At 46.1% G+C, this 12030-nt stretch overlaps 1 long non-coding RNA gene across 1 annotated transcript; it reads left to right on the top strand.

The window, feature by feature from the left end:
• The first annotated feature begins 6622 nt into the window (after positions 1-6622).
• Positions 6623-11394, top strand: LOC137374527 (uncharacterized). The gene is made up of 2 exons (XR_010975838.1): positions 6623-7112; positions 9155-11394. It is a non-coding gene; the product is annotated as an uncharacterized lncRNA (long non-coding RNA).
• The last annotated feature ends 636 nt before the right edge of the window (positions 11395-12030 follow it).

The following is a 12030-nucleotide window of genomic DNA, read 5'->3' as shown; positions in this document are numbered from 1 at the left end:
CAAGGGTCTCACATATCGTGGTGCTCTGCTGTGCACTGCACAACCTGTTGCTACAGTGGTGGGAGGTGTTGAACAATGAGGAATGCGAGGAGGGTGATGCCTCCTCGGATGATGAGGATGCGGAGGAGGAAGCTGGCCAAGCATTGCCAGATGAAGGACCCATGGACAACAGGAGAGATGGCATGAGATATGAGGCGCAAGATGCTCTTCTACATTTGTGTTTCCTTTGAAACTTACTGCCAGTTGTACATTGACCAATAAAGACCTAGCTTTATGCAACCCTGCTGTCACCTTTTTACCTTCAGGGAGCAAACACTCATTGATCAGTGTTGCAGTGCTGAGCTAGCCAGGCTCCAGACTGGACCCCTCGCAGCATGTTGCCTCTCCTTGAGCCTCTTCACAAAGGCTAGAATCAAACAAAGGGCCAAAGGCCTTACAGAATAGGAAGGAGATCTTGATTGTTAGAAAAAAAATCTTTAATGACTGTGACAGCAAACACTACCCTTTCCATCTACAATACACATTCACCCGTGAATAGCCCATACTTTGAGGTGATCTTCTTCATTTGTTTGTGTGAACTCCTACAAGGTGCTCCTTCTGCACCGTTAGCCGAAGTGGAGGCAGGTTGCTGTCCTTTGGCTAGGAATGACTTTGGCAGTCGTTTTCTGGTTGCCTGAGGCTTGGTGGGTATGGTGGAGGCCTCCTGCACAAAAGCAGTGGCACTCTCTGTCATCAGGGATGATGGAGGCCCTGGTGTCACTGGTAGAGGGCAGAGGAACAGCTGGCTGCACCAGGTGTACCCTGAGAGGAGCCCCCAGCACCAACGGGCAGCCGATACTCCTCCCTTGCAAGGAAAACTTGTGCCTCCCTGCTAACCTGAGAGGGTAAAGGACTTGCTGGTGACTCCAGGTCCCCTGCCCCCTCTCACCATGCCACTGCTGTCTTGCACACATGGTCAAGGCGAGAGTATGCAGCTCTGCACAAATATGCTGGAGACACTGAATGCTGTGCTGGATGTGACTCTCCATCAAAGCCACCAATCTCTCAATGGAAGATGCCACTCGTGCACCAGTCAGAGATAATACCGAACTCAAGGCCTGGATGGACTGCTCCATCGTCCGCACCTTGGTGCAAATTGCCTCAGGCATCTCTATCAGGTGTGGCCTGATCTCTTACTGCGGCTGCAACATTTCCCATGATGCTACTGACACCAGAGTCACTTCATGAGGCAGGGGTTCAGCATGGGCCTAGCCTCCCACAGTCCTCCGATGTTAGAGGCCTGGGCTGTCACAGCCTCCATCAACTGCTCGGGTGCATGTGTGATGTCCTCACCAGGTTGTGTGTCCGAATCTAACCGCGAGCACAAACCCACCAACATGTGAGTATCTGCGCTGGTGGGGGTGCAGGGGTATGAGGTGATAATGCACCTTCTGAGGTTCCTCCCTCCCCCTCAGAGGTGGCAGGCTGTCCTACAGTCTCAGAGGCTCTTTGAGTAGGCACCGCATGACCTGCATGAGAAAACAGAGACATTGAAGGGTCAAGGGCCTCCCCTCCCAACAGAACACACACCCCTACATTGGAGATGCCTGTAGGCACCGGATGTCTGATGAGCACCTTGGTTCCATTGCTCCAGATGCACCCTTGTGGCCATGACGACCTTACTCACTGCCATGTGAAGGTGTCCCTGTCTCTCCGTCCGCAACACTTCTTCCATTCTGCAGCCCAGCCAGCTCCATGGCCTCCTCCTCCATCAGGCTCAGGACTTGGAGAATCGGCAATCTGTGATTGTGTGCAATCTTCTCCTGCAGACATAAGGATGAATGCTGTTGGTCTCCCAGTGGGAACAATCCCAAGACTTATGCTGGTACTTGTCCATTGGTGACAGATGGTTGCACACAGATGCCTCCTGCATCTGGCCCCTTTCCAGGGACCTCATGAGGGTCTCCAGTGACATATGACCTTTCAAGGCCATTTTGCCATGCCTCCAGTAGTTTGTCTGCATTCCTTGACCCTCTGCCTACATCTGGGTGGGCTCCCCATCTCCACCCAATGCACCCTCCTGCTTTGCCAGATGCAAGACCCAAGAGGTGAAGGCTTTAAGAAGTTAATGACTTTCACAACCTGGATGAGGTCATTGAGCCACTTGCGGCACTGGATCCAGGTCCTTGGTGTGACCTCACGGCTGCTGACCTCCTCCACTATCTGCAGCCAGGTTTGCTTGGTCAGGCTCCCAGCTCTCCTCCTCCTGTTCCCTCCAGTAACAGATGGGATGCACAGGGTAATTAGTGAAGATAGCAAAAAATAATCTTTGTTACTAAGAATCCAGTCAGACCCTTCTCCTTCTCTCTGAAACAGAGGAGGGATGCTGAAGTTCCTCAACATAAAGGTATCATGGCAGCTTCCTGCATTGATATGCAAGGTCTTGCTGGATTCATACTATGTGTATATTGAGAGATTTGAATCCCTTGTGATTTATAAGTGCAGGGATTTTTAAGTTACATCCTATATTGCGTCATGGGTGTGATCTATCGTACCTTCCATTCTGGGGGAGCCTACCACATGATAAAAGTTTAATGCCCACTGATGTTGGGATCTGGATATGCTGTATACTTTCCTCACCTATTGCCTTGGAGACCTGCTTGGAACTGAGTCTCAGCCCATCCCAAACAAATGCACTGCCGTTGGATGGGGTATGGTAAGGGGAGGGAACCCTCAGAGGAAGCACAGCCTTGGGTCAGTATTGAATTAAGTTGGTGTACTCGCTTGTAGGCCTGTATATTCAAGTCCCATTTGTACCAGTATATTTTAGACCCTTCCACTCCCAGATGCCCTGCAAAGGCAGTTTTTAAAATTCATTCATGGGATGTGGGCATTGCTGGCAAGGCCAGCATTTATTGCCCATCCCTAATTGCCCTGGAGAAGGTGGTGGTGAGCTGCCTTCTTGAACCACTACGGTCCATGTAGTGTAGTGCTGTTAGGGAGGGAGTTCCAGGACTTTGACCCAGCAACAGTGAAGGAACGGCGATATAATTTCCAGTCAGGATGTTGTGTGACTTGGAGGGGAAATTGCGGGTGATGATGTTCCCAAGCACCTGCTACTCTTGTTCTTCCAAGTGGCAGAGGTCACAGGTTTGGAAGGTGCTGTTGAAGGACCCTTGACAAATTGCTACGGTGCATCTTATATCTGGTACACACTGTTGGCACTGTGCGCTGGTGGTACAGGGAGTGAATATTTAAGGTTGTGGATGGGGTGCCAATCAAGCAGGCTCCATTGGCCTGTATGGTGTTGCGTTTTGTGAGCATTGTTAGAGTTGCAGTCATCCAGACAAATAGTGTATTCCCATCACACTCCTCACTTGTGCCTTGTCAATGGTGGACAGGCATTGGGGAGACAGGAGGTGAGTTGCACAGAATTTCCAGCCTCTGACCTCCTCTTGTAGCCATACTATTTATATGGCCGGTCCAGTTAAGGGTATGGTCAATGGTAAACACCAGCATGTTGATAGTGAGAGATCAGACGTTTGTTCACCATCAACCTGTTTCTCTCCTCTCCTTCTCTGTTTCCCTCAAAAAGACTTTGATTGATTTTAAAATGAAACTTGTTTTTTTTATAAAAAGTCAGATTGCAATGAGGAACAACACTGTGGAGTAAAATTTTTATGACCATCATAACTCCAGTGAAAGATGGGCAGCAACCTTGAAGAAATCGTACAAATGGTCATCTTCTCTATTTCTCCTGGTTTTCCACTGATTTTCTGCCAAATGTATGGCAGGAGATGAGGAAACTCCCTGTGAAAATTTTACCTGCACTGTGGAAAGGAGAGGTAGAAAATCAGGCAGGGTGTATAATGGGCAGCTGAACTGCGACCGCCTATTTTGTGCCCCGCTGAAATTGTCTTTTGTTTCCTTGTCTCTCTCTTTCATTGTTATTTGCAATTAGAATTTCTCTCACAGCTGTACGCAAGTAACAATTATTTTTTCTGACTGTCAACCAAACAGAAATGAGATCATTATTAGCTTCAAAATTCAACTTTTTTCTTTAAAAGTGTCAAGATGAACTCTTTCAAAACTATCTTTCAGATCTCCCTTTTGTTTCTCTCTGGCCTCAGTCTCTCTTTTGCTTAGACTATTACACTTTCTGAAGTTGATAGAAAGCTATTTAATCAGTAGATGATTATGATTTCTCACTCTCTACTGCACCGACAGGTGCATACATACACACAAACAGAGCCTCTATTTAATAGAAACTTGTCTCAATAAAGCTTTTGAAATTTGTCTTCATTTTTCAGTTATTTTAAGAAAATCTATGCTAGAAACTTAATAAAATTATATCATCGGTATGGCTCATTGAAGAAAGATTCTAATTTTATATCGCGCCTTCCGCAACCACATGCTGTCCCAAAGTGCTTTACAGCCAATGAAGTACTTTTGAAGTGTTATCACTGTTGTAATGTAGGAAACACAGCAACCATTTTGTGCACAGCAAGCTCCCACAATCAGCAATGTGATATGATTGTTTAATCTATTTTTATGTTGTTGAGGGATAAATATTGATCAGGATAGCAGGGATAACTCCCCTGGTCTTCTTTGAAATAGTGACAAGAGATATCCAACAGCAAGGGCAGATGGGGCCTTGCTTTAATGTCTCATCCGAAAGACAGCACTTTTAGACTTTACAGACACCTCAGTACTGCAATGGAGTGTCAGTCTTGATTTTTATGCTCAAGTCCTGGAGTGGGACGAGAACCCACAATGACTCAGAGGCAAGACTGGTACCAACTGAGCTATGGCTGACACTGAAGGGTATGGATCTATCAGGAGAATTAGGTACAATGCTTTTGCTCAGACTGCACAATTCAAATACAGCTCAAGGAGTTACTGCTCTGGGAAGGAAAAACATCAGGGACAAAACTGCACTCGGTAGTGCCAATGTTTAGGGTGCAGTGAGGCTCCTTCAGGAGCCATGCTCGTGCACACTTCTGACGTGAAGTGCACCATACATCATGCTGGTAAAATGATTAGCATGTGCACAATTAAAACCTGGTGGCAGCATGAAAAACAGGCAAAACATGATGCATGCTGATTTGACACAAGCGCTGCCATTTTGGTCCTCCAGGTTCCAGCCTACTCTCCCTCTTAACCTTGCACAGCAGGAAGGACACCCCACCAACATTGTTTAAAGGGATCATCAACTACTATAAGTGACTTGTTGGTTTATTTCTTCTGGCTGTTGCTTCAACTCTATACATTTTAGGTGTTTTTTTTACTTGGTTAAAGTTTCAAAGGACAACAAAGGGGTGTTGTTTGCTGACTTTTATTGCTGACTTCCTGGCTTCTGCACAATCCAGTTCCTCCCAGACATGGGTGCACTTGTAGGCCTTCCTCTTTACATTGGGAATTACTGGGAGAATGAGCAGAGGCCATGGCTGGAATTTTACGCGCCCCCCCCCCCCCACCCCCACCCCCAACGAGCGGGCTGGTGGTGGGGGCGGGGTGGGGGGGAGCTGTAAAATTGAGTGAGAGGTGGGGGGTGGGGTCCGTTCACGACGCCTTCCCACCTCCACTGTAATTTTACACAGGGCTGCGGCGGCGAAATATGGCTCACCTGCACCAGGCCAATCAAGGCCCTTAAGTGGCCAATTAACTGGCACTTAAGAGCCACCTCTCGCCACCAGGGGTATTTTACCTTCAGCGGCTGGACAGAAAAAGCTTCAAGAACCCCACCTGGTAAAACCAGGTGGCCTTCTTGCAGACTGGGAGGGGAGTGCCCTCCTGATCGGGCCCCCTGTGGGTCACGGAGGGCCGCCCCCAACACACAACACTCCTCCCCCCCACCCCCCACCGACCTCCCCTTGCCTCGCTACGGCCCAGCTGATTGTCCTTGGCAAGGCTCCAAAAACGTACCATCTTTTGGCAGCCATCTTTCCTCTTCCTACTGAAGCTGGGTGTAGTCCCAGTAATAGCCACCGTTTCCAGTGGTACTTCTGGGACTAAGATCCACTGGCCTACTGATTGGCCAGGGACCTCCTGCTTCAAGGAGGTGGATGTCCCATCCAAGACCAATTTAAGGGCCTGGGGAGCGAAAAATCCTGGCCTGTCTCCCCAGGCCTAGCGGACGCAGGCTCACCACCAATTTTTCAGCCGGTGGGTGGGGCCTCCCATGATCATGATTCTGGTCGCAATCAGGGATAGGCACCAACATGTTGCACCATGGATATTTGACAAAATTATTGACTGAGCCACAGACATGGAGGCAATTAATCAAGCATATAGCCAATCTAAGGCCATCAAAACACAATCTGATTTAAAACACATTTCTCCCTATTTAGTAGTGTGAGAATAAGAAATACTGAAATGTTGTTTCTACAGCTTGTGGAAAATTACCGAGAAGTCATTTCTACACAACATAATGAAATCACTGAAAAAGAGAACTGATAAGGGGATGTAAGTAAAGACCTTGAGACAGTACAGCAGTTAAAAATTGTGCTTAGGCAGAGAAAAGAGAAACAGCAAGAGTTAGAACAAAGGATGTAGTGAATAAGAAACTGCCCCACTAAGATAAAGGCTGACAGCTGCAAGTTAAAACACACAATGGAGAGCCAAATAAGGTAAAACAACAACAAGAGTTAGGGGCTAGAAAGTTAGAGTAGGGGGAGAAGTAAACAGAGGAGGAGACTGTAGCAACTATAGGATAGGTTAGTGTCATAATATGTTATAACCAATAATGTAAACTAAAGGCGTGGAAAAATGGATTTGTATTGTATAAACATGAACTGAATATGTTGATCGGTGTGCCTGCTTGTAGGACACCCGATCTTGCAAGAACGTTAAATAAACTTACTTCCTCAGAGTTTGACTTGGTGTAAATTATTATTAAGTGGGCTACGTTTCTCACAATTGGGGGCTCGTCCGGGATCTCTTCATCATTGCCGGGACCGCGGCCGACGACAGACGAGAAGACGCGTCCCGTTAATTTTAAAACGGTCTCGTTTCTCTCGTTGGTAGCGGACCCGAGTAATCGACTGAAAACGATCCTAGGGAAGTCACTCTGAACGAGTATTTATTGTGGCAGGTACACACGTGAAGTCAGGCAACTCCGTGCACGGACCAAGGTAAGAAAAATGACTTTTAAGTATTATCTTGGTGACTTATGGTTAACTGTAGGATAAGACCTTCTAAGTACTAAAAGTCCTTGAGGAGTGAATTTTACAGTCCTGCAGTATAAGACCCTTCAGCTAGGAGGTGAGTACTGTATGGTATAAGACCCTTCAGCTAGGAGGTGAATACCGTAAGGTATAAGACCCTTCAGCTAGGAGGTGAATACTGTCGGGTATAAGACCCTTCAGCTAGGAGGTGAATACCGTAAGGTATAAGACCCTTCAGCTAGGAGGTGAATACCGTAGGGTACAAGACCCTTCAGTTTACCATGGGAAATAAATCGTCTAAAAAGGAAGACGATGGGAGACAAGGAAAGTCTGCCGGCAACATCCCTCCAGAAAGTCCATTGGGACGGATGTTGGAGTATTGGGATTTAGAGTCAAAAACCAAGGAGAAAAAGACCCAAATATGATCTAAGGACAGCAAGAAGGACCACCCCTAAACCCGACGATAACGACGACGATAGAGACAGAGAGTCTCCTAAGACAATGATGCCCTTGAGAGAGGTACCAATAGGAAATAATAAAATTGGATTTGTTAGTGCACCATTAACGTCAGGAGAGGTAAGAGTGTTTAAAAAGGAAATGAAAGTCCTCGTAGAAGACCCCTGAAAATTTGGGAAAGAGAAAACCCTCCCGGGGTAGGGGGAAACGAACCAGCCGATCAAAAATACCCTAATCAAGACCCGCAGTGGCAGAACAATAACGTCGGCCATAGGGGCCAGATGAAAGACCTTAGAAATCTGATAGTAAAAGGCATTCGGGAATCTGTCCCGAAATCACAAAATTTGAATAAGGCCTTCGAAGTAAGACAGGAAAAGGATGAGACTCCCTCAAATTTCTTACAGAGATTACGGGACACAATGAGGAAATATTCAGGTTTAGATCCAGAAGACCCAGTTGCCCAAGGACTCCTTCGAGTCCATTTTGTAACAAAATCATGGCCAGACATCCAAAAGAAAATTCAAAAGATAGATGGATGGAGTGAAAAACAATTGGACGAACTGCTCAGAGAAGCGCAGAAAGTTTTCGTTAATAGAGATGAAGCCAGAGAAAAACAGTGAATCTTAAATGAGATGGTAATTGTACAAGTGTTCCACCCTTTTATGTTGTAAACAAGTAGTTGAAGCCCCTGCAAAACTTATGCCTTTACAGAGTTACCGCAGGCCCCTCTTATGGCACAAGCAGGCGGCGTATTGAGTGCGACCCCTCTGGGTGTTGAAGGCTGTTTCTAGACAAATAGAGACCATTAAAGGCACCTAGGTGGGATCAAAGGATTGATTTTTTAAAAATGTTTTGAAGAATCAAAAGGGGGACTGTGAGAACAGAATTTAGATTTTAGAATTTTTAAGTACAGAATTACATGGGAACATTTAAGATGAAACAATTAATTAGTCATGTATTGCTAACAAGCTAGCTGACTTCATAACTTCAGGGCTGCAGAGGCAACTTGGCCTTGCAGCTGGTACAGCAAGAGAGAGAGAGAGAGACATTGTACTTCAACAGCACTCTTCTTATCACCCAGACATGACAATCCCAGGGGAAAGTTAGAATGAAAAACATACCGACCAGGCTAATACACGCCCCCTTGTTAGAGGGTGGCTCAGCCTACCCTTCTGATTCAGCAGTTGCTGAGTTTTTTATATTTGCTTTTATATTATACTGTTTAAATGTTATTTGAGTAAATAGATCCACATAATCCTCGTGAATATCAGTAGAGAGAAGGTTATCATAGAATGATAAAAGGGGGAATGTGGAAGTGAGCAGAAAGGCATGGCACTGGTACTTGAAACAAGGTTATCCTGGACCAAATGTTTACCTATAGCGATACTCAGAATTCGGACAGCCCCTAGAAAAGATGTGGGACTGTCCCCCTATGAAATGCTATTTGGATTACCCTATATGGGAACCAGGGGCGAGATGCCAACCTTAGAAACTAAAGATTCGTTTCTAAAGAACTATATACTGGCGTTGTCTTCCTCATTGTCATTCCTCAGGAAGCAAGGCCTGTTAGCACAGACCCCACCTCTCGGATTTGCAGTACACAAGATCCAACCAGGAGATTGGGTTCTGGTGAAATCGTGGAAAGAGACTAAACTACAACCGAACTGGGAAGGACCATACCAGACTCTCCTAACCACTGAAACAGCCATAAGAACGGCAGAAAGAGGTTGGACCCACTACACAAGAATCAAGGGGCCGGTACAACCCCCCCGGCCGAGGAAGGAACTTGGACAACCGAATTAACAGAAGAACCATTGAAGCTAAAGCTAAAAAGACTTTGAGTAACAAACTTTTTTTTATATAGCGGCGCGAGCGCGGAAATACTGTCTGTAATATTGTGTGCCTTCTCTCTTTCTCTCTTTCTTTTCAAAAGTAGCCAGGAAATAAAATGGGTTGGATGTTTTTGTATGCAGTATTAGTCATCCCAGTAATGGGAAAAATAACAATGTGGGACGGAACTGACGGGGACAACGGTACACGAATTGAAATCCCCAAGAGCCAGGACCCTCAGGTGGTAGAAGTAGACTTATGTTTCCTAATCCCATGTGGGGGCATACATAACCAAAGACATTATTATGTGGAGTCCCTCCATTATTATGGGGATGGACTACTAACAGGAGACCCACTCCCACCGATTATATCCATTCACCAGAGCCCCATAAAACCAGGCCCAGATTGTCCAGATAACAGAAGAACAACAAATCAAAAATACCCACTTCCAATTAGACAACAAGGTGTTTAGAGTAACAGTTAGAGAAGGGAAAAAGAAAGGTGAATTAAAATGTTGTTTTCAGGTAACAATAGATAAGACTGGTAAACCATCTAACAAACTAAAAGGGACCTCTCATAACGATCCTAACATAGTAAAAATAATAGAGGTAAAGGACCTGAGAAAGACAATTGAGATAGAAACCGGTTACGGGGACACAAATGCCTGGGTAGAATGGGTAAAATATACTGTAAAAAGTTTGAACAAAAACAATTGCTATGCTTGTGCATCTGGTAGACCGATAGCTCAAGTAGTACCTTTCCCGCTGGGGTGGGAGCGTGACCGAAAGGGCATGGAATGCATGTTAGCCCTATATCAGGATAAGACGGCTTGGGGTATTCAAACTTGCATATCCTTGTCATTAATGTTCCCTCCCCTAGAGAAAAAAGATTCAAGGACTCCCCCTTCATTTTTAGCAACCAGTGTGAATCACACATCATGCGTAAGTCGACACGGTGCGGAGCTAACCAGAAATATGGGAGAGTTGAAGTCATGCATAGAGACTGAGGACGTAACTGGAAGAGTCAGGGGAGGGAACTACTCATCATTGAATGTCCCCAGAGCGGATTTATGGTGGTATTGCGAAGGAAAAATCCTGAGACAGACCCTCCCCTCCCAGTGGAAGGGGACGTGCGCAATTGTTCAATTGGCAACACCATTCACCTTGGCATTTGAGAAACAAAAGATAATAACGAGGGAAAGGGGTAAAAGGGAAGCGATAGCGAACTCTTTTGACGACCAGGTGTGCTTGGATTCCATAGGGGTGCCAAGAAGGGTACCTGATGAATTCAAGGCCCGAAACCAAATGACAGAATGGATAGTATCAACGGGAGTACAGACATTGAGAAGGCGGCTGAAATAATGCTCAGAGTATTTGAGAGGACATATGAGACCCCTCCTCAGTATGTAGAAAACAACAAGGATTAAGTAAAAGAAAAGGGGGAATTGTGAGAATAAGAAATATTGAAATGTTGTTTCTACAGCTTGTGGAAAATTACCGAGAAGTCATTTCTACACAACATAATGAAATCACTGAAAAAGAGAACTGATAAGGGGATGTAAGTAAAGACCTTGAGACAGTACAGCAGTTAAAAATTGTGCTTAGGCAGAGAAAAGAGAAACAGCAAGAGTTAGAACAAAGGATGTAGTGAATAAGAAACTGCCCCACTAAGATAAAGGCTGACAGCTGCAAGTTAAAACACACAATGGAGAGCCAAATAAGGTAAAACAACAACAAGAGTTAGGGGCTAGAAAGTTAGAGTAGGGGGAGAAGTAAACAGAGGAGGAGACTGTAGCAACTATAGGATAGGTTAGTGTCATAATATGTTATAACCAATAATGTAAACTAAAGGCGTGGATAAATGGATTTGTATTGTATAAACATGAACTGAATATGTTGATCGGTGTGCCTGCTTGTAGGACACCCGATCTTGCAAGAACGTTAAATAAACTTACTTCTTCAGAGTTTGACTTGGTGTAAATTATTATTAAGTGGGCTACGTTTCTCACAGTAGGATACCTGGCATTGTTTATGCTTGCACAAACAGTCAATGTCTGCCCACACTTACTGTAGAGAATTCGGAAATTTGGATAGATGTCCATGTGTCAGGATTGATTGTGATCTCTCTCCCTCCCCTTTCTGTTTCTCTCTCTCTCTCTCTGTCCATTCCTGTTCTCTGTGTCTAGCCCCCCTCCCCTCTGTGTGTCCATCCCCCTCTCCCCCCTCTGTGTGGCCATTGCCCTCTCCCCACCCCCCCCCCCCCCCCCCTCTGTGTCCATCCTTCTCTCCCCACCATCCTCCCCCTGGGCCGGTGCTTGTTTAAAGAGCTGCCTGACTCTCAGTGTGCTCCCTCAGCACCATGCCACGCCTCTGGCTATGCGCTGGCCTGCTTCCTGCTCTCCCCTCAGCTGCTCTCTCTCCTTCCCCCACAGCAGCCATTCCCACTCGCTCCCTAAACCGCGCAAAACAGCAGTGGCGGCTGATACCAGTGCAGCTGTGCTGTGAACTGCCAATCAGCGCTCCTGCCCAGACAGCCCGCTTTCAGTCACAGTGAGCAATCACAGACAGGGGGGCTGCCATCCATCAGACACAGGTCCCAC

Source organism: Heterodontus francisci, chromosome 10 (assembly GCF_036365525.1).
Source record: "Heterodontus francisci isolate sHetFra1 chromosome 10, sHetFra1.hap1, whole genome shotgun sequence".
Classification (NCBI taxonomy): domain Eukaryota; kingdom Metazoa; phylum Chordata; class Chondrichthyes; order Heterodontiformes; family Heterodontidae; genus Heterodontus; species Heterodontus francisci.
This window is presented reverse-complemented; position numbering and strand designations above follow the sequence as displayed.